Below are 27,886 nucleotides of genomic sequence, written 5' to 3'. Positions count from 1 at the left end.
GAGTCCTAACTTTACTACTACTAAATTGAGAAAAATCCTAATTTTAGGACTTTCGGTATTCACAGAAGGCATTTAGGAGTCCTAAAGTTAGGAGTCCTAACTTTACTACTATTAAATTGAGAAAAATCCTAATTTTAAGACGTACGGTATTCACAGAATGCATTTAGGAGTCCTAAAGTTAGGAGTCCTAACTTTACTACTACTAAATTGAGAAAAATCCTAATTTTAAGACTTACGGTATTCACAGAATGCATTTAGGAGTCCTAAAGTTAGGAGTCCTAACTTTACTACTACTAAATTGAGAAAAATCCTAATTTTAAGACTTTCGGTATTCACCGAAGGCATTTAGGAGTCCTGAAGTTAGGAGTCCTAACTTTACTGCTACTAAATTGAGAAAAATCCTAATTTTAAGACTTACGGTATTCACAGAATGCATTTAGGAGTCCTAAAGTTAGGAGTCCTAACTTCTGTGAATACCAAAATGAGTAAGTGTCTTCTGTGAATACCAAAATGAGTAAGTGCCTTCTGTGAATACGGAAATGGTAGTAAGTTTAGGATTTTGTCTTAAGTTAGTTCTGTGAATCGGGCCCCAGCTAGCTTCTCTCCCTTATGTCTCTCTAATAGATTTCTTATGGCTGTTCCTTCTTCTATCTCTTAATTTTGCTCCTCTGCTGTTCCATCTGTTCTCAGTGCAGTTACCCCCCATACTCACTTTGTTTACTCTTTTCCTTAGATATGGATATCTTTCCTTCATCTATCTTTTTTTCTTCTTATCCTATTTTCTTACTCCATTCTTTTGTTTCTTCTTTCTTTTTGACAATATGTTGCTTGATGCACGTGCCTATTGTTGTTATTTGTTGCCATACATTTTGTTTTTTTTATTCATCAAATAAGCGGTGTTATTCTGCTCCGAGCTGTTCTCTTGAAGTGTTTCATCTCCATTCATGTCTTACCCTCCCCTCCCTCCATTATGTGTAATGTTGTCACGTGGAATGTTCATGGTCTTGGAAACCCAGTCAAAAGACAAAAGGTGCTCTCTCATTTGTCTAAACTGAATTTTCATGTTTCGTTTATTCAAGAAACACAGTGTAATGATATAGAATCATTTAAATTGAAGAGAGAATGGGTGGGTCAAGTTGTTTATTCCCCAGCCTCTAATCAGAAAGGTGGTGTTACTATACTATTTCATAAATCGATACATGTACAAATTTTACCTATGCAATGTGATAGTGATTGACGCTGGGTAATGGCTAAGGTTGTTATACAAAATAATGAACTTGTCTTATTGGATATTTACGGCCCTGTTAAACCAGACCCTGACTTTTGGAATAGTATTAAGATTTTACTCTCCCCTATTGATGGCCCAAATATTATTGTTGCTGGGAATATTAATCAATGGTTGGAACTATTCTCGGAGAGACAACTTTTTTTCTAATGTTCACAATACTCGTTCTAGAATTGATTATGTTTTGGTTAGTAAACCCTTACTCTCATCTATTCAATCCTCTGAGATTGGATCTATTTTTATTTCTGATCATGCCCCATCTTTTCTGTTCTTGATCTTTCCCTAAGTTCTCCAAAATTTGGTCGTTGGAAACGTAATAATTTTTTGTTATCAGACACTGCTTTTGTAACTGAAGCTACTACTTTTATTAACAGGTGTTTTACTATTAACAATCCTTTGGACACCTCCATTACTAATAATTGGGATGCCTTTAAGGCCTCCTTCCATGACTTTACTATTTCATACTCAGCAAAAAAGAAGAAAACCGCTAAGGCCAAGTTTACAACATTACTACAACAACTCAAACTGCTGGAATATAACTGCTTTACTTCTAGATATTCCTCGGTTATACATGAATTAATTAAGGCCAAATCTGCTCTTAACAAGCTTGCCACAATTGATGCATGTAATCTCCTTCTTAAAATTAAGTCTATGTATCACGGGGTCAAAATAAAGCTGGCAAGATGCTGGCCAACTACTCAAAAATTAAATCTGAACGTAAAAAAATTGTCCTATTCTTAATAAATTTACTAATAATTTAGCGTCCTCTGATGAAGATATTGCTAATGCATTCCAAGATTATTATCAATCATTATATTCTGATGATAGGAATCCCTCAAATCAAAATTTACACAACTTTTTTGGGGCCTCCCTAAACCCCCTCTGCTTCCTGATGAATTTGAATTACTAGAAAGAGAGGTTACTCTTCAAGAGATAACAGAAGTCATCAAATCCTTAAACAATCGAATGCACCACGTGCCGATGGTATTTCTGTTGAATTTCTTTCCACTTTTTCCTCTATTTTTGCTCCCAAACTTCTGCCCCTTTTTAATTCATTTATTGCTGAATCCAAAGCTTTTGGTTTATTTATGGAGGCCTTGAATATCCTTATTCCCAAACCTGATAAAAGATCATTCCCTCTGTAAAAACTATCACCCAATTTCATTAATCAATTATGACTGTAAGATATTTGATAAAATCCTTGCATCACACCTTGAGAATATTATCCCACTATTAGTTAAGAGAGATCACGCTGGCTTTTTTAATGGCAAATTGGCTTTGGACAATGTTCGCATGTTTCTTCAGATGGTGGAAGGCGCACTCATTCAAATATAACCAAGAAATCTTCTTTAATCCAAATGTACAAAGGGCACTTGAATTCGGCAGCCACTTCGTGCTGCCGAATTCAAGTGCCCTTTGTACATATTTATCAATTTTGTCTGGATCAAAAGAACTTAGCCCTGGAATCATCCTTGTGCCAAGGGCGCACTAACGTGTGTGACTAAACTTCTTCCACTGTGGTTGGAATCATTTGGTGAACAGCTTATCCCAAATATTTGTGGGACACCGTGGAACAGCGCTTACTTGCCCCGGTAATCGGGACACGACAGGATTCGGTCCCCATTTGTTGACTGCACTCTCTAAATCTGTTGTTCTACTCGTTTATGGGATACCCTTCTTTTATTCTTTTGCCCTGAGGAAGTTCCGCCTAGGAACGAAATGCGTTCGCTGTGCAACTTGTTTGGTATAATTGCCACAATAAAGAATTTAACATTTGGACTAAACAAGATTTCTTGGTAATATTTGAATGAGTGCGCCTTCCACCATCTGAAGAAATTTGTTGACCGTTTTTGTGCCTTGTGGCGACGGGCACGGGAAGTGTGCTGCACCGGATCTACATTTATCATACTTGTGCTGTGGTTGTGCTGAACCTTGGTCAGGTCGTCTGTTTCATAATTCTTGTACTTGAATGTTCGCATGTTTGCTAATGTTATCTCCTGCTGAAGGAAGTACAAATCTCGATGTGCAGCATTGTCCTTTGAAAAGGCTTTTGATTGTATAAACTGGCAATTCATGTTCAATACACTCCAATTGTTTGGTTTTGGTCCAAATGTTATTTCTTATGTTAAACTGTTATATTCTTCTCCTTGTGCTAGTATTTTTGTGAATAACCATTTTTCGAAATCTTTTCCGTTATATAGAGGTACACGCCAAGTTTGTCCCCTTTTGCCCTTGTTATTTGTTTTATGTCTTGAACCTTTCCTTGAGCGTATTTGAGTTAATTCACATATTTCAGGCTTTACACATAATTCTATAGAAACTAAATTGTCAATATACGCTGATGATATTCTGGTATATATGTCTGATCTTAATACCTCCCTACCCTCCCGTTTTGGATGAGGTTCAGTTGTATTCCAGTATCTCTGGATATAAGTTGAACTTTTCTAAGACAGAAGACTTACCCTTGAACTCTCTCTGCTATGTTTAATACTAATTTTACCTGGTGTCCCACAAAAATTAAATATCTTGGTATTTGGTTTTTCTCCACCTTATCTACCACCATTAGTTATACGTTTAATGTACTAACGACCAAAATACAGGCACTCCTTTCTTGGTCCCCTCTTCATTTTTCATGGTGGGGTAGATTAAATACTATTAAAATGATGATTGTGCCCCATGTCCTTTATACATTATCCATGTTACCTTTTGGGATCACTGTTTTATATTTTTCACAGAATAATTCTATATGTACAAAGTTTTTATGGAATAACAAGCACCCCCGCATTGCTCTTATGAAACTCAAACATCCCAAAACAGAAGGCGGTGTGCGTTTATGCTGATTTTAGATCCTATAATTCTGCATTTTTGATTCGTCAATTTTTTGCCTTAACTTATGATTTTGCTGATATTCCTATCCCTCGTTGGATTGTTTTTGAGCGTTCCCTATTAAAAGATTTTTCTTTTCGAAATATATTATATGTCTAATTGCACCTTCATATCAGATAATCCTATTTTAAAATACTCCCAACAATTATTATATATTCTTTTTTCCGATGGTCTAGATTCTTATCAATGTTTTTTGTCTTCCACTATTTGGTATAATAAATGTATCAGATATAAAAGTAAATCATTTTATTACAAACACTGGAAGGAGAAGGGAATTATTTTTATTCATCAATTAATCCAGTTTAATTATGTCATTTCATTTCATGAATTACAATTACAATATCATTTACCTGATTCATTTTTTAATGAGTATCTTTTAATATCAACAGCTTTGCAGTCTTATTTATCTTCCAACAATTTCCCTTTAGCTTCTCCCTTACTCACTTCACACTCACCGTTGTAAAGTGTTTCTCAGGAACATAGGCCTAAGGCTGCCTCTAATTATAAGATGTTGTTATCACCTGTTACTGAACGACTTAAATCCCATGTAGAATTACTCTGGGAAGCAGACTTATCTTTGTCACTTCCTATGTCTTCTTGGGATAAATTATAGCTCAAGTTATTTAAAACTTCTATTGCAACACGTATTACTCAATCCCTATACTTTATTTATAGTAGAGCTGTTATTACCCCAGTTTGTATATCCAAGATTTCCCCTTCTTCCTCGTCCCTATGTTGGTCTTGTTCTTAGTCCACTGGGACTTTAATTCATCAACTTTATGATAGTTCTAATGTATTGAAGTTCTGGAAATGTATTTAGTCTAAATGTATGAAAATATTTCAATGTAATATTCTATTATCAATACAAAATGTTTTCCTTGTTCTTCCTCACCTGATTTTGATGTTTCTAATCATATTTCTTTGCTGTTTGATTTATTTATTACTCTCGCATTTAAAGTGATTCTGTCCTTTTGGAAAGATAACTCTAAATTATCATTTTTAACTTGGTGGAACTATATTTGTGATGAACACAGAATTGCTACTGTTTCTTCTCTTACTCTTTCTCAGAAAATTAAATCTGACCTATTTCGCCTACCTTTTACTTCTTATCTTTCTACACATGCACCTGCATCTTAATTTCTTACTTTCTCTTAATTTCTAACTTTCTTTTATTCCTTTTTTCCTCTCTTTCTTTCTTTCCTTCTTCTCCTCTCGAGCTATTCTTTCCTCTTATTTTCTTTCTATCTTTCTTCACCTCTTTTTATCTTTTTCTCTTTTGAATTATTTGCTCATGTTTTTCTCTTATATATTAATTGCTATATTTTATTCATAATGTGTTCATTTGATTGATAAGGTTTCTCTTTTTCTGAAAACGTAATTAAAAATTATTAAACAAAAAAAAAACTCCAATAACCTCTGAAACGTAAATGCACCACATGCCAAGTTTCTTATTTTCTTTCCCTGATAAGTGAACTCAGTGTGATTCAGACCTGTCCACGTTGCTTTAATCTAGTGAGTACGTATGAAGTTAACTTCTCTTTATGTATAGTGTCTCGTCTTTCAGATCCATGCTCATTCTTCTGTTCTCGAGCTAAGTCACAGCTGGAAATCCCATGGCCTCTTCTTAGGTGTCTCCTATTCAGAAATATTCTAAGGCGTTGACAAAGTGGGAAATTGCCCAGGGCCCCATGGTAAAGCTAGTGGGAAATTCAAAATTTCTACCATACTGTTTTCCATAAATAACACAGCTTTTCTAATTTGATGGTCATGTATGCTTAACAGAAACTGAGGGCTACTACGGATTCTCGATCAACGTGACACAAAGCAGTGCAAACTATTGCACGGGTAAGTGGTGCCCTTAGCTTAGCACAAATACCACTTTGCGCTGCTTTATGCCACATTGTGCCACTTTGCATCAAGGGAGCCTCAATTTGGTGTAACATGGAAGGATTAGCATAAGCGCCCATCTTTTTGAAGGGACGCTTGATTAACTAAGAGAGACAGACCTAGGCATAGAATTTTGGACTGAAAAGGTATGCTTCTATTACAAATTCTATAGGCTAGACAGCACACGCTCACCTCGGCCCCATAGTGCAAAGGTTGTGTGCGGTGCTACACAGTCTGTTTATGCCTCAGTTGTGGGATGGAGTGTAGCAGCAGGCCTTTTTTAAGAACTATGACTGTGCTGCTCTCTCAATCTTGCTCTGCTCAGTGAAGCAACTTTAGATTCTGCAAAATCTGCCTCTTCACGTGCATGCCTGGCCTGCCCAGCTTTGACACTCACACAGTTGGTGGCAATTGAAAAATATTATTTCTGTGTCATTTCTCTCTCTGTACTACAGCTCACAACTTCAATCTTAACCCTCTCTCTACCTCTGTGTTCCTTCACCCTTTCTCTCTATTCCTTTGTCTATTTCACCTCACTCCAAATATACCCCTTATATCTCACTCAACTTCATCCTCTTCTAGCTCTCTCAAATGACCTTGCCCCTCTCTGCATCACATTTTATGACTACATCTATAACAATTATTCTCAATCCCTTCTCCTTCCCTAAATTCACTCTCTAACACATCCTTCTCTCTGTACCTCACTGCACTTTATCCATCTTACATCTGTTAAGCGACAACACTTCTCACACAAACTTATGTCTATCTTTATGTCACAGCTCTATCGGTCTCTCCATATATCTATTACTTTACCTTTTTCTATCTCTCCTCCAGTCCTTTCTCTACCTCACCACTCCCCCTCACCTCTCTTTCTCATTTATTTCTCTATGTCACATCTTCATCACTACCTCGCCTCTGTCAACCTCAGTGGTTTCTCTGTCCCTCCCTAACTTCTCAATTGGCCTCACTTTTAGTTGACAACCTCACCTTTCTATGTCCTCTTTCTCTTGTTCTACCGCTGTTACCACCTTTCTACATATCTTACTCCATTCTAGCTACCTCATTCTGTACACCTCTCCCACTTTTTCATCATTAAATATTCTGCCTCTCTCTCACACTTAAACACATATCTCCCTATGAACCTCCTTCTACATTTCAAATCACCGCCTAACCTCAACTATCTCACTCACCCCTTTTTTTTAGTTCTAACTAGTTAACCTTCTCCTCTTCTTTTTCTATTGCACAGCTTTCTTTATCTGTATACACCTAACTGCTCTGTCCCTATCTCACATGTGTCTCAACCTCAACTTCCTCTTTTTTCTTAACACTACATTTGCCTTTCTACCCTTCATCCCTCTTGCAACCTTTCGCTCTTCATCACCACTCTTTGCATTACCCTTTTTTCTATACGTCTTCCCATTTTGCTGCCTCTTTTTCTCTTGCATCTCTTTGTTTTGCATCTCTTTGTTTTTCCTCTAGTCACTCTCTTTATGTCTTTCCCTAACTGCCTTTGTCTCTCTCAGCTTTTTGTACATTAATTCTCTCTCTAAATTATCCCATTGGAGTACTCTGTACACCTCTGTCGCTCTACATTTCCTTTTCTCTATCTTTATCCCTCTCTAACAATCTCCAAAGCCTTCCCAATTCTCCGCCACTCTTTCTCTACATACATCTTCTTCTTTATAGTTCTCCTTATCTTTCCTTCTGGTTACCTCACCATTCTCTATTCACTTTACCACTCTCCCTAGCTCACATATCTTTTTTACATCCTCTCTATCTCTACCCTCTTCTCCCTCTGCTTCATACATCTTGCTACATTGTTCTATTCAAACCTCTGTCCCTTTCTTGTATTATACCCTGTTTCACTTATCTTACTCAGCAAGGCCACAGGTAACTGTCCAGCCGGAGACGTGCACGTACATGAAAAGTAGTAAAGGGACATGGCAGGGGAAGCGAAAGAAGTAGAAAGTTCCTAGGTTTTAACAAATGGACTAGTAAGGATCTTCATAGCAGACCTCTGATTTTTACTGCTGCAGCAGGAATGCCAGGAGTGAAGGGGAATATATTTTTTATTACAAATATTCAGCAACTAAAGTCCGATTTCAATCAATGTGTGCATATGTCTTATTTTAATGTTATACACATGTCCACTAAACATCTAACAATTCACCTTTAATATGTTTTTCCAAAAATGTGAGTAATAAGATAGACACTGAATTCCATATATCATGTTCTTGTTGCAAGTAACAGAATGAAGACCCAAACCTGTTTTATCAATGCATGTTCAAGTTTCTTTTGGTACTATTGGGCTGGTTGACACCAGGCAGCTTGGGCTTTTGGCTGTTTTTGCATGCCCCATGCATGAGAGTATAACATAAAATGTAATATTGTTTAGCATTTCAGCAAGCGCAAGGTAAATAGTTTTATTTATCTATTTACTTACCTTACTCCATGCCTTCGTATGTCTGACTCCATTGCTCCCACCCTGCCCTCCCCCGCCCCGCCTCACCACTCGCAGCACTCCCTCGGCGAGCCACCACTGGACCACAGTAGCAGGCACAAGAGGAGAGATGACAGCAGAAAAGCCAGAAAGGATTGTGAAAGGAAACCTAGAATACATTAAAAATAAGGAACCTTTGTAGCAAAATGAATAGAATTGTTATACGAGAATTCTGCCAAAGTTAAGTATTCCACCCAGTTGTCTTCAGTGGCATGGAAGGGCCTTAGGCAGGAACCTGTGTTCCAGTAAACTCTACATATTAGGATTATTATCTTGTGCCCCACTACCAATTCCCATGTTATCACTCATACTTAGACAACCCAGACACTCACATTGCTTTTGCACAACATATAGGCTCAACCTCATACACATCCCACTAACTCCCACCCATCCTCGAACTACAGAACACACATTTCAAATGATGCTCATCAATGCTCATTCTGCAGTACTCCATGCACCCAAAATTGCAGTTCTTAACATCTATCACAACCTGACGCCCTCTGCATCACAGAAACATGATTCACCCCAACCCCACATCTTTACACATCCTAGACATCCTTCTTCTTTCATGTACCATATCCATCAATGGGGCTGTGCACATAAATATCGAGGAGGCCTCGCTATCATCCATAAGTCCTCCTGGTCCTACACACCAGGCAAGCAAGTAACCTTCAATTATGTGGAGCTGCTAATAGGCTATTTTCATCTCTCTGAAACTCAGACCACCACAACATCTCATCTACAAGCCACCCGGGCAAAACAAGGACTTCATTGATGAATTGTCAGACCTCCTTGTTCATTAATGAGCCCAAACTAACCTTACCACACTCTAGGGTGAGTAACTTCATTCTTCCAGACAATGGAAGCTCAAAAAAAAAAAACAAGAGACACCCTCTTTGAAACACTCATCGAACAACCTGACCCACAACCAACACACTCCAAAAGCCTCATCCCAAATTTTGTATTCAACACTGCCAAGAATCAAATTCAAACCAACCATACCCTTGGACTGAACTGCCCCAGTGCCATCCATTTCTCCCTGCTCAGTCTACTACCAACTAAAGTAAATACAAAAGAGTAGACTGAACCATCATATCCTTCATAGACTTCCCCATATACAATCTAATGCTGGAACTCATCTCTTACCCCATCAACTCCACATCAGATCTCAACACGCTTCTAAACAGTTTCAACAACTGGAAAGCTATGTGAACATCCATGCTCCAATTAAAACCTGCAAGTGCAATTCAAAGTCTTAAATAAACAATCCATTTGCAGACAGGAAGAAAATGAAAGATAAACAGAACCCCCCCCCCAAGTACCTCTTAAAACCGAAGACCATCCACACAACATGCAGAAAGCTCATCACATCACCCAAAGCAAAGTACTTCACCATCACCGTCAAAAAAGCCATTGTAGGAAAGTAGGATCTGTTTCTTATGGTTATCCCCACTTTTTGCTTGATGTTGCACTGTTTTAGATTAGTCTGACAGGATCCTGCTAATCAGGACCCCAGTCTATCTACTTTCTCCCTTAAATGTTCATGCATGTACTTTGGTACACCCCAGAGTGGATACTGAGGTACCCTTATCAGTCCCCAGTATATGGTACCCATGTACCCAGGACATAGGTACCCCAGAGGCCTCCCATGGGCTGAAGCATGTATTATGCCACCCATGAGAGGCCACGCAAAATGGAACTACAGGTCTGCTACTGCAACTTGTGTAAGATGGTGCTAGCACCATTTACTTTAGTTATAGGTACACTATATCCATAGGTCACTACACTTAAAACTTTTAAGTCACCCCTATAGCAGGCCTTATCAATCCTGAAGGCAGGGTGCTAGGTTTTTAGTGAGAGGCTGCTTCTAAGTGTGTTTTATGAAATTGTAACAATGCTGATTGTTTTATTACTAATCATATGCCTGCTTATGTTAGCAAATATACTGCATCTTAGAGCACGTCGTTAAAATAAACATTTTAAACTTTACCGTGTCTCTAATTGCTCCCGTTGTGGACTGGTATGAGAATACATCTGAAAGAGTGTTCTTGATTCCCACCATTCCTCAGAGTACCCTAAGTCACATGTTCTGGTTCGTCTAATCATTGGTAGCCTCGCTCTTGGATGGGGAGCTAATGAGACACTGATACTTGTCGGATAGGGGTTCTGGGTACTGAGGTGAGTTTTTGGTCCACCACAATTCACTAAGGTCCTGGTTTCCTGTGCATAGTTCTGTGCTAGAGCAGTATCCCTGCAACATGGCGCACCTAACGTTTGGTCTTAAATTCGAGATACTCGTGTAGTGCTTAAATTAATCCACAACACCCTCACTTCTGTTTCCAGTTGACAGCAGTGATGGATTAACCTACCTATATGGATAGATTATAGGTTCATTCAAGCTTGAGATTTTAAAAAGGATTGTACTTTGAATTACTACCCGTTTGTGCTTCTCCTTAAATAACTTCTTTTTCCTGTTCTGTGCCCTCATGGCTGCTGTTTATATAGCCGCGCATAGTTGTGTGCCCCTTCCCAATCATTTGAAGGCATTTGGGGTACCCGCTGATGGCATGGCAGTCCTTTTTGTGGTGAGTGCCGATGCAGCGAACCCATTTGAGCTTTTGAAGCCCTTTTGGCTTGCCGAGAAATTTGACCAACTGGAAGTAGTATTCCCTAATATGACTCCTGTTGAGAAACACAGGATTCTAACCATTAGTTTGCAGAAAGACTTAGTACCAGAGATAACAGATTGTGAGAACTGGGGTAAAGTATTTTCAGCAGTCTATTCGAAGTGCTTCGGCACACCGTCTATGACTGTCCTGCCCTCTGTGATCAAGCGTGTTCAGGATCAACACGGTCTGGATGTGGCTGTTGAGTTGGGAAAGAGACTTGTCGGAGTGTTTGACGTAGTTTCCGATCTCATCCTTGCTAACGTCAAGGGAGATGCGATAAACTTTCAGGTGTCTGATGCTTTGCACGATGTACCCGATGCCGATAAGCCCCGGCAGTTACCGTCATTTATTGTAGAGGCTTATAAGACCATTGGACACAATAGTTTGGGTGTTAAGCCTTTTGCTAAGTCAGCAGCACAACAGCAAACTCAGACGGTTAAGTCTACTAAAGACGGCCGTCCAGATTTTCCTAAACAGAATTGGAAAAATAAAAAACAGGGAAAGCAGCAAAAGAAACAAGGGTTGCGTCCTGCGTTGCCAACACCAGCGTCTACTGAGTGCACGTATGATTTGCGCAACCAGGCGAGTATTAGGTCCCCTGATACATTTCAGGTTCCTGATCAACGTTCTCCTCGTTCTTCACAGGAAGCATCTGTTTCACACGCCGGTGGAGGAGAATGCGGCAGAGGTCAGGGTGCCCCGCAAGGACATAAGCAGCCCTGCCTGGCTGATGGTAAAGACAAGCAGGATGACTTTCAACGTCAGCGACCTCAGTTTCAGGAAAAGAAAGTTGTTGCTTTAACAGCGAGGTATGCCACTGATAGTGAGGACACAGCTTTGGAACCAGACATGGGTGCTAACGCTGCTCGACAGCGCAGCAGATATTACAGTAGTGCAGCAAGCACTCCATCCATATCTGAAGGCAACAGCAACTGAAACGTTCATCACTGTAGAGACAGCTGACACAGAATTTTGCAGAAGAGTGGGCTCTGGTGCTTGCACCGGCTTTGTACCGTACTCAAGTAGGGTGGGATAAACTTTCACTCCGATACGAGATTCCATTGTGGTCGATGCCACAGCCACAACCCAAATATCCCATGCGGCGGGAAGCGAAAGCTCCCGTTGCGGGAGTCCTTGAACAATTGGAGTACCAGGGTGTAATTGAAACATGTGTGTCTCTCATGAATAATCCTCTATTCCCTGTGACCAAGCCTGATGGGTCGTGCCGCCTAGTTTTCGATTACCGGCATTTGAACTCACATTGTCGGACGTGCGCAGTACAGAATACCCACAGTTCTGCCCTGGTCGATAGTCTCATGAGAAAAAGGTTTAAAACCACACTTGACATTTCCAATGGCTTTTTTAGCCATAATCTGTCCTCGATAAGTAGTCAATGGACGGCTTTTACAAACAAAGACAGTTCAAAAGATTAGCCATGGGCTACAAAAACAGCCCAGGTATCTTTGCCACTCGTGTAGTCTCTCTGTTAGAGAGGCTCGACCCTGATGCATACTCGTACGTTGATTATATATATCTCACTGAGGACGAATTATAGCCGCATCTGTGTTGCGTTGACCGCATCATTGTAATGTTTGTGGACTTCGGTTACAAATTTAACTTTACAAAATCACACATTGCAGAGTACACAGTGTTGTTTTTGGGCTATGAGCTCAACAATAAAGGTCAAGGTTCAGCACCTGACTTCCTGGAGAAATGTGCTTGTTTGCGCACTCCATCGACGCTGAAAAAACTACAATCTCTGCTGGGCTTTCGTAATTTCGGGCGTACTTACATTCCCATTTATGCGCAGCGTATCAAGCCGCTATATGCCTTGATAAAACCTACTTTTACCAAATCTTGCTGGTTACCTGAGCATACAGCTATACTGCAATCTCTGCAGGATGATGTTCTTGAATCTAAGTTCTTACTGACTTGTGACAACCACTCAAACCTCGTAATAAGAATTGTGCCAGGCGCAGTGGGTTTCACGTAGTTGACATTTAATGAAGGAGACACACTCCCTATTGCTTACAAGTCACACTTGTACACATCGACTGAAATGCGATTTTCTAATATTGAGAAAGTTTTGATAGCAGTGCAGATGGCGATTCTTAAAGAGAGAGCTCTGTTGCAAGGGAAATGCATGTTGGTTGTTACCCCGTATCCTGCCCTTGAGGCAGTAACGAAAGCCAGTGTACCATCAAATGCTTTACATCCTCGTTGGATACAATAGGCCACTTCACTGACGTCTCCAGATGTCACTTTTATTTTTGATCCCTCATTGCAGACTCAGGAGTTCTTACAGTATGAGCTTGTTCATCCTGCTCCTTTGTCCTTGCGCCCGCTTGAGGAACACCATCGTATCATTTATACTGACAGTTCGGTGCAATCCGGCGACAGGATCTAAGCATGCTTATTCAGCAGCCTGCGCAATAGTGGTTGGTACCATGGTGGATGGAGAGTTAAGGTCTGATGTCGTGCACACGCAGACACTAGGGGACTGTACCACCCATTTGGCAGAGCTGCATGCTCTGGTGCTTGCACTGGAGTATACTGATCCTCGTGTGACTACTCTGATTGTGAGTGACTCTTACTACTGTGTTCAGTCTTTCAATGACAATTTTTTCTTTTGGACTTAAATTGACTATCGTTATTCCAAAGGTAGCACAATTAAACACAAGATGCTTTGGGTTAGAGTTGCAGAACTTAAAGAGCGTCTGCCTCTCAATAATGTAATTCATACTTTTGGTCACCAGCGTGTAGGATTACACACTGTTGGTAACAGTCTTGCTGACGAAGCAGCCAAGACAGCAGTGGCAACTTATGTAGTGACAGCAGTTACACGTTCCAAAAGAAAGATTGATGATGACATCTTGGCAGCTATTGCCTCAACAGAGAAGGGAAGTGATTACCCTAGAGGTTTCCCTTCTAAATACTCTTATCATTTAAGTCCCGATAAAGTTCCCTATGTGAGAATTAACGACATTGGTGACAGATTGATTCCCAACACGGACTGCTGGCTTTCCTTGAGAACAGCCGCTCACGAGGGCATGGCCTCGGCTCATGCTGGCGTTTCAGCGACTGTCTCTATCTTGCAGCAACGTTACTGGTGGTGCGGATTGTACAAACAGACTCGCAATTATGTCCTTACTTGTGACATTTGCCAGCAGATTAAACCTTCAACTGCTGCGCGTCCACCACACACTCAGTTGTATATTTCTAATAAACCACTTGTTTGCGTTTATTTAGATCACTGCGGTCCTTTCTCCTCTGATACTGCGTATAAGTTCATCTTAGTGGCAGTGGATTTGTGCACACGCATCCTATGGGTCTGGCCACAACGCATTGCTGATGCTCGAACTGTCATCAGGGATTTGCGTGTCTTTGTGGGAATTTTTGCATGTGGCACCCTTCATTCAGACCAAGGCCTGGCCTTCACCTCTAAGACGTATGAAGAAGCCATGAGGTCGTTGGGGGTGCAGTTCAAATTTTTATCTCCATACAAGCCTAAGGGCTGTTCAGTTGTGGAGCGGATGAACCATGACCTAAAGCAATCCTTGACAGCTAGGGTTTTAGATACTGGCAGAAACTGGTTGGCCCATTCGTATAGTGTTCAACGTGTACGTATTAATCTCCCTAGAAGGTCTCTGGGTGGGCGAACCCGTACGAAATGCTCTTTGGCATAAAGTTGTTTGTCCCGGACCTTGAGGGTCTAAACATGCCGGCGGCGACTGCCACACCCTTTGACATGGGTGATCATTCTGCTGTATTACAGAACCTTCAAGAGACTCGAGACAGTCTTGCAAAGGAACACTTGCCCTCCACAACTGATGCTGCACAACAGATTCTGGTAGTTGGCTGGCTACCTCGAGTCAGTGACCTGGTCCGTGAGAAGGTGAAGAACAAGGAGTTTGACCCCTCTTATCGTGCACCGGTTCCAGTGCTTGGCGTGCAGGGTACAAGAACAGTAATTTTACCACCACTTCCTGGTCGCAAGGAAAACAGGTACATCTCCATTGACAATGTCAAATTACAACGAGTGGCCGATTCTTCTTAGTATGACTCCAGCGGTCTCTTGTCCAGCAATGCTGAGAAATTCTGTTTTGGCCCCAGCTAACACCAATAGGCCTGACGTTGCCATCAAGATGAATAAAGTTATTAATCCATTATTGAATCCACTGGCTGGTGACCCCCAAGAAGATACTGAGTATACCTATCCCACAGATGTGTAGTTGCCTGGTGTGCAGACAACTGCTCTTGACCAGTCCCACTTTTCATTTGACTCTGACTCTACAACATCAAGAGCCCCATCAAAGTTTCTATTTTTGCTGTTTGGTTTAAAAGACACTTTTTAATTCCCCCTTGGACTTACATATGGCTGTTGCTCTTCTCCATTTTTTGTTCATGTCTATTGAATTTGTAGTAATGTTTTTTCGACTTGTAAATGGACATTATCTTAAAGAAAGATCTTCAATTTGATTAATTGATGGAACTTTGGCACCCCACTCTTCATCACACATCATGAAAAGGGACCTGACTTTTGTTAACATCACTGCCTGGCCTGTGTTAGATGGGATTGTTTCGGATGCTGTTAGATTTCAGATTCATGGCCCAACAGAGGTGATAAATGTCCCCAGTGTACTTCGGGTGTCAATGGGGGGATGTAGTGAAACGAAACATACGCTCTGATGATTGGGATGTCCAGGCCGTCGAGGCCCCTTTTTCTGATTTCAATTATTATGCTGCATCTGATGCTGAAGATTTTTATTTAGATTCTGCTAATTATGCAGATCTATTCTGATTCTGCTATCAGCACTATGGCAATCATTTCATTCATAAGGCAAATTCATTTAGAAATGTTGTTAATTATACACAATGGAAACATAGCCCAGCTCTGATTGAAGGCAGTTCCAAAACGCTTTTCAAAACATTTACACATTTTACTGATTTTAATTGTTCCAATCCTGAAGCCTTTTATTTTAAAAAGACTGTGAAGTCCTCTTCCAATGTTAGACTCATCCACACTATGGGCCTGATTCACAAAACTAACTTAAGAAAAAATCCTAAACTTACTACCATTTTGGTATTCACAGAAAGCACTTACTCATTTTGGTATTCACAGAAGGCACTTACTCATTTCGGTATTCACCGAAGTTAGGAGTCCTAACTTTAGGATGCCTAAATGCCTTCTGTGAATACCGAAAGTCTTAAAGTTAGGATTTTTCTCAGTTTAGGAGTCCTAAAGTTAGGAGTCCTAACTTTACTACTCCTAAAATGTAATAAATCCTAACTTTAATACTTTCGGTATTCACAGAAGGCATTTAGGAGTCCTAAAGTTAGGACTCCTAACTTCTGTGAATACCGAAATGAGTAAGTGCCTTCTGTGAATACCAAAATGGTAGTAAGTTTAGGATTTTGTCTTAAGTTAGTTCTGTGAATTGGGCCCTAAGTTACTTTATTCGAAGTCCTTTATGGATCAATTAGCTATAGGGCGCTATGGGCTGTGGAAAAGTATAATGGATCTTAAATCTGTTTGGGGTTCCAAAAATGGGCAAGTACAAGGCACTGAAGCTTTTCATTGTGCATCTCTCATCCCAAACCACATGTTGTTTTTGAATTCTACGATTTCACAAAGCATTTGGTTTGGATTGGCTACATCTAAAAAACTGAATGCTCCTTCCGTTCCTGATTTGGGGGCATACCCTAAATGGTACAATCATACCGATAGGTCCCTTGACGAATTGCAGTCACTAGTCACAAAGGTTAGAGTGGACCCCCATTTTGAAAACGTCCATTCTGTTACTACCTATTCTGTAGGCAAATTTTGTCAGAACTGGCTTAAACATTCCACTGTAGCGTCAGTTTAACATTATTGATCACAATTGACTGACTATGTTGATTCGAATGACTTTGTTAAAGGCCCTGTAGGAGGCAGGTCCAAAAGATGGATATATGCTATTTACAACGAATTTTGGAAATTGTCTCAAGTAGAGGCTGCTTCTAGATTGAGGGTTATTGTTCAAGCTAATTTAGAAAAGGTGCTTGCTGTCGTAGATAATAGCATTGATACTCTTTCTTCCAGAATTTACACATTAGATAATATTGTTATATCTGTTGTTGATATTGTACAGGATGAAGAGTCTGTTTTGTACCATGGACAAAATCAATTACGATCTGGTATGCAATTTGCTTGGACTTTGCAAACTGGGAAAGTTCCCTGGGACTACATGAATACTTCCTCTTTATTTTTGCTGTTTAAATAAACTGAAAAACACCAGTTCATGTCCATGAAAGATGCAACATATTCATTATTGCATATTGAAAAATTGGAACCTGTACCATTTTCTGTCGCGGAATCGAATTCTGCTGTTTGGCTTATCCGTGGCTTAATAACGCTCCTGTTTCCCTTGTTTAATTTCACTTTGTCTATGAAACACTATGCCTTAAGCAGATATGAACCTTTAGGCAGCGCCTACCTCCATGAAGTTTGGTCCCTTCCATTCACATATAGGTGCCTGAGGGAGGGAAAAGAGGTTTATTTAAATGGGGAAGAGTGCACTTCTACACCTGATCACTCACTGGTTTGCAAGAACATACAATTCCACGGCTCTTGCAATACGCAAGCACCTAATTTAGCCTGCATTTTGAAATGTAATCCAGTGCCAGCAATAACACTAACCTTCACGCTGATAGCTAACGGTAGTTATTTACTTTTAAATAATGAAGATTGCTGCGGTATTCTGGCAGAGATTCAGTACATTGTGACTGTCTCCCAATGTGTAGTTTGCTGTAAAATTGTGCTTTTCCCACCCCCGCATGGGAGACTCGACATATCCATCTGGCCTTCGCTTCCGACCTTGAAAGCAGAGTTCAACAAGATGAGTAGAATAAGGGCTCTTTTGTCCCAGAGAGAAGTCGCCCTTACTTCTTCCTGTGAAACATTTATCCTTCATGTGGCAAACACCCGCACCAAGGTGCATGCGCTTTCACATACTGATCGCCCACTTGATGTCGGCGCTTTGATTCATACTATATTCAATGCCTCGTCAACAACTGGCCTGGCACATATTTTCAAAGTTGTGAGCTCCGGCCTTGTGACCTCATTCCTAGCAATATTTGGTGTGATACAGGCATTTTTCCATTCTATTTTCTCCAGCATCTTCGGCGGTTTACCGTTACTTCTTGCTTTAGCTGCTGGTGTGCTGCGGTTGATTTGCTTGCTAAGAAATGGCTGCACAATCTGTGTCACAAGACAGGTTGCCCCAGCTGCTCCAGTTACGCAACCGTGTGCTTGAATTCTTTGGAACGCTACCTCTAGCCACCTTAAGTGTAGCCTATTGATTATCCTTCCGATTCTCGTACTTTACTTGCGTTCAACCCATTTTCCATTGCCTGGATTGTTGTTTTGAATTGGCTTTGGATTTCTGCCTCACAAATACGGTGTCTCCTGCCCTGGATTATGATAGACTAATGAGTCCCTTAGTGGCCCATGACTTGGACTGTTCTAGTATCGTGATCATGGCCTTTGCAGTTGCGCACTGAGTTTTAGGTAATTGGGACATATGTGCAGCAGCCCATGATTTACTGGTACAAAGTTACCTTGAAGAACACACAAGTTGTCCTCTGATAGTGCTAGAGGCTCCAGCTATCGAAGACCATGTATGTTCATTCTCTTTATTAAATTGGATGGCTGAATCATTTGCTGATGATAACAATGACTTCCTTTCGGAGGCTGTTGCAACATACTGTGCTTATACGCTGATGGACTGATTTGGCTGTTTTCCATCATTTAAAGCATGCTGTACTCGACAACATTTATTTTTTGCTATTTTTCTTCATGATGGGCAAGGTACCGCCCTTTATTGTTTTTTTGATTTACATTTTCGAACTTATCACTTTAAATTTTCCAGTTTGGCAAATTTTTTAACTTTGTTCTGTCTCATTCGAACTCGAACTCTGCGTTCCAAAATTGCTTTTCTTTCTTGTACGTTGTCCAATCAGAGGAGGGTGTAGTGAAGACAGGGCCTTGCTTGCACACATTGCTATGTTAGCATACGCTTATTAGAAGTTTAAACGCCATTTTGCCACTCGGCAGTCTTTGCACACAACACTACATATAATTGTTGTTGTAAGTTAAACTGCTTGATTTTTCCTTGCAGGAGAATGGTTTGTTTTTCACATCCTTAGACTTACACTGTGACCTTAGTCTGCACACTGCGTGCAGAAGTCTTCAAGGTCACCATAACAATGTATGCTGGTATTCAGGTTGATCGAACCACGCTCTAGACACAACAAGCATACAGCTGCAACTAACTGAAATTCTAGTGCCTTTAATATTGCACTTCATGCATAATTTGGGCACTTGGGGAAAAACCTTTTCCAGTGACAGAGAGCTTTGCTGATCCTGAGATGTGATTCACCTCTGTTTATCTTAAGCCTAAGAGACCTAATATTATAAAACCTAGTTTCTAGCAGGGGAGGGTGGTACACAAGGCGTTATAGGACCAGTTTCCACTATTATTGTAACATGATTTCTCCCTTTGTGGTTTATGGAATTGTAACTATGCTGATTGTTTTATTTCTAAACATATGCCTGCTTATGTTAGCCAAAATACTGCATCTTGGAGCGTGTCGTTAAAATAAACATTTAAAACTTAAATGTGTCTCTAATTACTCACGTTGTGGACTGGTATGAGAATAAAAACGAAAGAGTGTTCTTGATTCCCACCATTCCTCAGAGTACCCTAAGTCGCATGTTCTGGGTTGTCTAATCATTGGTAGCTTCGCTCTGGGACGGAGAGCTAATAAGACACTGATGCTAGTCAGATAGGGGTTCTGGGTACTGAGTTGAGTTTTTGGTCCACCACAATTCACTGTGGTCCTGGTTTCCTGTGCATGAGCAGAATCCCTGCAACAGTGCATTATAACCTTGCGGTAAATGCTATCTCGAAAACAGCTGTATAGAAACATATTGTGTTTGTTATCAAACACCTTGGAATCATACCTCCACACCGGTAACCTGTGTGGGAGGTATGATTCCACCCTTCTAAAGTGAGGTTCATGGGGTCACAGGTCTATCCGGTGCCAGCTTTCTGGACCTGTTCAGCGCAATATGGATGCTGACGACCAGAGACACATTTCTGCCCTCCTGCTGCTAAGCCAAGATCGAGCAGTGGAAGGCAGCACTATAGGCATCCTGTCACAGGGAGGTGTGACCAGCTCCCAGACAGGATTTAGTGTATTGGGGCCGGGTGGGTGCACTATGCGAGTGTCTGAAAGTCAGCACCAGGGGCACGGTTGCTGTCCGTGTGGATAGTCCAGCTCAAACCAGCTCTAGGAGCCATTGGCTCCTGCTCTGGTACGAAATTAGAAAAAGGACATGGGTGGAACCACCCCTCTGTCCAGACCCTCCCCTAGGAGGGTCCCCCGAGTCTGTCCAACCCCTTCCAGTGGGTACAAAAGGGCTTACCTGGCTGTAAGACTTTAGATTTCACGTGGACAAGATTCTACAAGAAGAAACCACTGACCTTCTTCCGTCTGGACACTCTGGACTTCGACTGGGCCCGACTTTGTCTCCCTCTCCGTCCAAAGCTTTGTCTGTGACCTTGCTCCATACATGCTCTGTGTAGGACCTGTGGTGCACTAAGGACAACTAAATAATCTCCCTTGGAGTGAAGGAGTCATTCCCCTTGCAGGCACCTTAACACAACTGACTGGTCTGCTGCTCCAGAGCTCCTGCGGACTCCCAAGATTTCAGCAACACAGGAGGTGGTTTTCGAAGGACCTTGAGGTTGATCTGCCCTCTCAGCAAGTTTTAGGCCAGTATCCCTTGTGGAGACTGCATAACCCGAACCCCTGTACACTGTGTCCATTTGCTGTTGCATATGCTTGTTGGCAATTCCCAAGCTTGTGCACTTGACTCTGTATAGTTCTGACCCTGAGCAGTATTTACACCAATAAACTCCGGCCATCTCGCACAGAGTGCTCCATGGGCTGGTACTTTGCAATCTGGCTCGAGGTCCCGTCGCAACTCCTGGTCATTTGGCCCGTGTGGCCTCCTGAGGGTCATCTTGATTTCTGTTGGGCTTTCCTGATTTCTCCAGATGTGCTCTGACTCCCCATTGCTTCCTTAGTCACCTAGACCTTCTTCCTTAGTCACCTAGACCTTTCCGGTCCACACCGTAACCTGCTTAACCTTCCTATGTGGGTTGCTTTTGGCAAGGCTTGTTGGTGCTCCAGCCGGACACAGACCCCCTCAGCACTCAACATCCTTCCTGGGACAGCTCACCTCCAGCTCCTGGTTGTATCAACATCTCCTGGTCCTCGTGGCTGCAGAGTCAAGCATCCCTTTTTCACACCTGAAGCACCCGACATCAGTGGGCATTCGTCTACCGAGCCCCTGGTCACTCTGAAGTGACCTAGACTCTGTCCCCTCTGCTTTCAGGTTCCTTCCTTCCAGAATCCAGGCTTGGATTCCACCTGAACCTTTTCACCTTCACGGCAGCAGTACTTCTTCACAGCCCTCTATTGAGAACAATTGTGGTTTCCGACACCACTCCAGACCTATGCACCCGGCTCCTCTGGGATAGGTAACTCGGGTACTACGATATCCCTGGGTCGGGTGGCTCTCCAACCTCTTAAGTTCCAAAGGGTTTGCCCGAAGTCCTCCTAGAAGGTTCCTTAAACTTTAAAATAATTGCAACCACGACTTCCCCATAGAATTGTACGGACCCTGCTGTTGTGTTAGCACACTGCACCCGGCCTCCGTGGGGTCCCTATCTACTCACCGTGGGTGGTTCCTTGGGGTCCCAGAGAATCTACGTGCTCTAGACCTTGTCTTGACTCAAGTTGTGATTGTTATACTACTATTTTAGTATATGGGTTGGTCTCCCCCGAAGCCTACTGTGTATTGTGCTACTTACAACTGTTCTATTGATCTCATATTGTGTGCTTTGTGTTCTATTCTCATGTAGAGGATACTATAGAGTGTTATATTAATAGATACATATTTTTATATAACTACTGTGTGGTTCTCCTTTCATTTAGTCATTATAGGAGGTGATATTCTGGTAAAACAAGCTGCTTTACATTCCTTCAAGATTAAGCCTGAAGGCTGGTCTCCACCGCTACCACTAGGATAGCTTTCTAAAGGTTATCTTTGACTTATACATCATAAGGGTTGCTTGGACTGGTGCAAGGGTCCGACTTTAATTAGTGGATAGCATATACCAGGCCAACTTCTCACATCCATCAATATAAGCAAAAGGTTGTTCAAGACAAACAAGCACTGCATCAACACCACCAGTTCCACCTATTTCTCACTCCACAGAAAAGGGCTATGACACTAACCTCTGATCCAGTAAAGATAATACAGAAGATCCAATAGCACCTCAATGACACAGAAGGTCACTTCATTTGTCACACACCCCTCTTCCCCTAGACCTATAGTGGTCAGTCTTCAAGGCCCTATCTCTTTCAGATTTGACTGACATCCTTAAGTCACACAAGGCCAATTCTTAGGACAATGATGTCCTACCATTGTACTTCAACAAAGCTTTCTCTTGGGATGCTCTGTAATCCCTGTTTGTCATTGTCAGTGCCACCCTCACACAAGGCATTTTCTCAGAAGCTCTCAAGACTGCCAGGATCATCCCACTCCTAAAGAATCCTACACGAGACTATGATGACCTCACCAACTACCAGTCTGTCACTCACCTACCATTAATAAGAAAGATCACTGAAAACGCAGTGTAAGATCACTATCAATGCTAACTATTTCCTGCACGATAAAAGTCTAGCTTCAGAACACGCTGCAGAATAGAGACTAACCATCTCCTGCAGGAGACAAGTCTGGCTTCAGATCACACTGCAGCTTGGAGACCACTGTTTTATGCATGGTTGATGATGCCCTTTTGATTATAGATGAAGATCAGTCCTGGCGTCCTTATACTGCTGGACCTCTCACTGGCCTTCAACACAGTTGACCATCCTATCCTCATATGAACCGCTGAGTTGCAAATGGGATTCCCTGCAATGTCCTTCACTGGCTCTTTTCCTTACTTTCCAATTGACACAAGTTTGCTGAGATGGGCATCTTCAGGTCACAAAAGATCCTCATCACATGTGAAGTCCCCCCCAGATTCCATACTGTTTCCAGTCATCTTCCATCTTTACATGGATCTGTGTGGTGCTGACTGACTGACTGAAACATTTATAAAGCGCTCGAATGCCGCGGCGTCTTGGCGCTAAGGTGCAGAGAAAGCGGTGTGAACGAGAGTCTACTGCAGAGAGAAAAGCCAGGTTTTCAGTGCCTTTCTGAAACACATTTTGGATTTTTGTGAGCACAGTGCGGGGGGCAGAGAGTTCCACAAACTAGAGGCTTGGTAGGAAAAGGATTTCCCGCCGCAACGAGCTCTCCTAATTCTGGGTTGGCAGATTAAGTCTTGGTTGGCTGATCTCAAGGTTCGAGCCGGCGAGTACCGAGGAAGGAGTTTGGTAAGGTCATCAGGTCCCTTGCCATACAAGGACCTGTGAACCAGGCAGAGGGCTTTGAACTTTATTCTGCTTCTAATTGGTAGCCAGTGAAGCTCGCGTATGGCTTTAGAGGTTGGATGGCGACGCGGTAGGTTCAGCAGGACCCTGGCTGCGGCATTTTGGATTGCCTGTAATTTGGTCAGCTGCTTTTCTCCAGTGCCCAGGTAGAGTGCGTTGCAATAGTCCACTCGGGACATTACCAGGGCCGCCACCACCGTCTTTTTTAATACTGACGGAATGTATGGTAGCACTTTCCTGAGGATCTTGATGGTATAAAAGCAGGTGGAAGTCACCTGATTGATTTGCGCCTTGCACGAAAGATCTTTGTCCAGCATAAAACCGAGGTTCCTGACCTTATCTGCAGGGTTAGGACAAGAGCCCGCCTCTGGGGGCCACCAAAGGTCACTCCAAATGGAAGGTTTTTGGCCGAACTCAATTATCTCGGTTTTATCCGTGTTTAATTTTAGAAAATTTCCGCTCATCCAGTTTTTTACACTAATGAGGCAAGTTTTAAAGTGCTCGGCTGTTGCTTCGATTGATTGGGATATTGACACTACAATTTGAGTGTCGTCTGCGTACGACACTAATTGTAGGCCATGAGCTTGGATTAGAGCGGCAAGAGGAGTGACATACAAATTAAATAGTGTAGGTGATAGTGCAGAGCCCTGGGGAACCCCACCCAGCAGGGTGAATTCATCGGATTGTAGACCGTCCCAGTGCACCTGCTGAATTCGAGAATCCAAGAAAGATTTTAAAAGAGTCAGCGCGGTGCCGGTAAAGCCAAGAGTTCTCCATCTGCTTATAAGGACAGGATGATTCACGGTGTCGAAAGCCGCTGTGAGGTCCAATAGAATCAGGGCCGTTCTGCCGCCTTCATCCATTGTCCTTCGTATGTTTTCCGTTGCCATTATCAGGGCGGACTCAGTTGAGTAACAAGGTCGAAACCCATGTTGTGATGGATCCAGTAGCTTGTTAGAGTCTACGTATCTCACCATTTCATTATTCATAGCTTTCTCCAGGATTTTGGCTGGAAGGGGCAGGCAAGATACTCACAAATAACAGTATCAAGATTCCATGCCCTGGGCTTTCAACATGAAGCTATGGTTGTAGTGTACTTTTTTAGGCTTGATAGCCCTGAGAAGACCTTTTCTTCTTTTTTGGGGGAATTGCGGCCTCCAGGATCCATTCATGTAAAATTCCACCTGGATGTAACACCCAGACCCTGGAGATGACATTCCATGTGTATGTCCAATACATGTATGCATTGTGGATGTATGGTCCATACATGGTAGCAAGACGTGTGTGGTGAGAGTGTAATTGCTGGGATGAGTGAGATCCATTTTGGCTTACTCCTGGACTAGCACAGCTCAAGATAGAAAGTGGACTTCGCGTTCCCAGAAAGTGGAAGTGTATTGGTTGCACTCCCAAACCTAGAGGATTGAGACACAGGCGTTAAAGTGAAAAATGATGGAGCACAGGCCAAAACTTGCAAATTCTAAGAGAACCTTTCAGCAGAATACTGGTGACTAATATTTCCTGAGCTCTGCTGGATGATTAGGGGAGAGGGGAGTCTGCAGATTCTATTGTTAAGGGTAAGGATGTTTCTGGGCAGGGCCCACTTTTTTCTTTCCCTCAGTGCTACTTCAGAAGGGCTGATGGCAGTCAGATGCATAGCCTTCACATGCCATAGTGCCCATGTCTTCTCAATAGTCCTTCTTGTTAGGTTATGTGTATTTGTAAAGTGCACTATCACCTGTGAGGGCATCCAGCGCTCAGCAGGTGTGTGTGTGTGTGTGTGTGCCTAGCTTGAATTGAAAAGCTAATTTCTTGCTGGATTTAAAAAGAGAGGAGGAGTCTCAGATATGGAGCCGAAAGCTATTTCACACTTCAGGAGCAATGTAAGAGAACACCCACCCTCCTGTTCTGGTACTATTTATGTGTGGGATGTGTGCAAGTTGGAGTCCTGCAGAGAGGAAGTGTCTGGGTGGTTGGTGGAGTATTCATCATCACTACCTGCTATTAGAGTCATCACCTTGCACAAAGGCTGTGTCTGCTCAAAGTATGGGTGCGGATAGACTCCTGTCTGGTTATGATGTCATAAGGGATTACAGACAAAAAGTGCCAAATTGAAAATTAACTGGATTTGAGTAGGCCAGCAGCTCCTTTGCACTGATACAGTCACTTGATAATAAGCTTATTTCATGAAACAATCAAATAAAACAAACTTCTAATAAAATATTATCACAGGCATACAGTAACTTAAAATATAATTTGATCTTAAGTCTATAAAACAATTCCTAATCAGTCAGGCAGCCCAAGGGTCACATAGGATCACGAAGACCATAGTTCTTGAGGTGTCTGTTTTCATTGGAAGAGTGTACCAGGGCAAGTAACTGTATTCCTAATCGTGAAACAGAATCTGTGTCATACATCCAAGGTTGGAGACAGTCAGAGACAAGCACAAAAGCTAAATAATTCTTCAATTTTCATTGATTCTCCAGGTTTATTTGATTTCACATGTAGAGACTTAGGCAACTTCCTAATTGAGTAATGTACAGTCAGCGTGTGTTTCTCCCCCTATGGCCCATAAGCCTAGGGTTTTTTCAAGACTGTAAAAATAGCAAACCCATACACCAAAGGATTGATAAAAAAACACACAAATAATACATGTATCCAATAGGATCAAAATTTGTCAAGATCGGTATTCAATGAGCATTGTTCATACATGTTTATCCATCATTAGCAGTGTCACAGAAAAATAGAAAAGGCAGAAGTAAGAAATGTGGAGAAAAAAGAAGGAATGCAGTGAGTAAATGAAAATTAAGCATTGAAGGTTATATATGTGTATAAGTTTTTTTTAATACATGCGATACATTGTACAGGGCATATGAAATAAATATTACCAAGGAAGAAGTGAATGCTAATGATATTATATATGCTAGGTACAGTAATAATCAAAATATCATGGCATGGTAGCAACGAGTTAAACAAGTATCATGTTCATAGACAGTGATCAACAGACCCCAGTCAAAAAACACCATTGGTGAAAAAACATTAATTTATATAAGTAATACCATATGCATAAGTATATTATCAATTTTCAGAAGAGAAATATGAGAACTGTGTAAGCAAAAGCTGCTAAAACATAAACTACCTTACCCATATAGTGTGTTTAGCATATTTTTAACAAACCTGATCACAAGAGATGTATAAGAGAGCCTCCACCATGTGCCTGAGCCATTATAAAGCCACCATTCCCAAGGAGGTGAAAAAAACGAAATAAGGAAATGTATTTGAACCAGTGAGAAGCGTGGTTGCATAACCTTGTTCCGCAGTGTTCAAGAAAACTGTAAAAGTGACCTAACGAACTTGTGCAGAATCAACACTCTGTGGATCAAAGGAAAATTGATATTTTCCAGTTCTAATTTTGATACACTCATTTCTACCTCCCTTTCTGTGGGGTGCGGTCTCCCAATACACCATGATTACCTCTTTTTTGCCTGCCCCAGTACAAGGTTAAAATTCAATGGAGGATATTTTGCTGAGGTCATTTTTTCAGCCCAAGAACATTTTCCAATGTTTGGAGTGAATTGCCCACATTAAGAATGTTGAGTGGGCCTCTGAAATGTAAGTGAAAGTCAAATCCAACTCAGATTGATCAAAGACAATTGATCAAAGACATAGCTCTTCATTCAAACATGTCAGGTCCCCCACTCTCAAATGGTGTGAGAAAATCATTTTTGGATGCACATTCACATCTAATACAAGACATGATGTGTCTGAAGAATGGAATGCCTGCTGCCCACAGTGGCTTGACCTTGGCAACATGATAGGCTCTCTGGCAGCTCCTTGAGGCTTATTATTGCCCTGTGAGGAGTAGAGCCTCTGCATTTGTGATGCTGCTGATTTGTATTATTGTAGTGATCATTTGCCACAGTACTTCTAGCTCACTGTGAATCAGCTGGCCAGAAAATTTGAAAGTGTTTCTTACTTTCTTGGGGACTGGTTGATGATGTTGAGATTCTTCCTTACTGCAGGATGAATTAAATCAAGCAATACTGAATAAATGCCATGAAGGCTCACATGCAAGTAACACAGAGTAGTCAAAATAAGAAATCACTATAT

At 41.6% G+C, this 27,886-nt stretch overlaps 1 protein-coding gene across 1 annotated transcript in view; it reads right to left on the bottom strand.

Annotated features, from left to right (window-relative positions):
* The window catches only part of LOC144823828 (uromodulin-like), a 722,123-nt gene that overhangs the window by 404,837 nt on the left and 289,400 nt on the right, over nt 1-27,886 (bottom strand). The window lies entirely within an intron of this gene.

Source organism: Lissotriton helveticus, chromosome 3_1, assembly GCF_964261635.1.
Source record: "Lissotriton helveticus chromosome 3_1, aLisHel1.1, whole genome shotgun sequence".
NCBI lineage: Eukaryota > Metazoa > Chordata > Amphibia > Caudata > Salamandridae > Lissotriton > Lissotriton helveticus.
The sequence above is the reverse complement of the archived record's forward strand: the minus strand, read 5'-3'. Positions and strand labels throughout refer to the sequence as shown.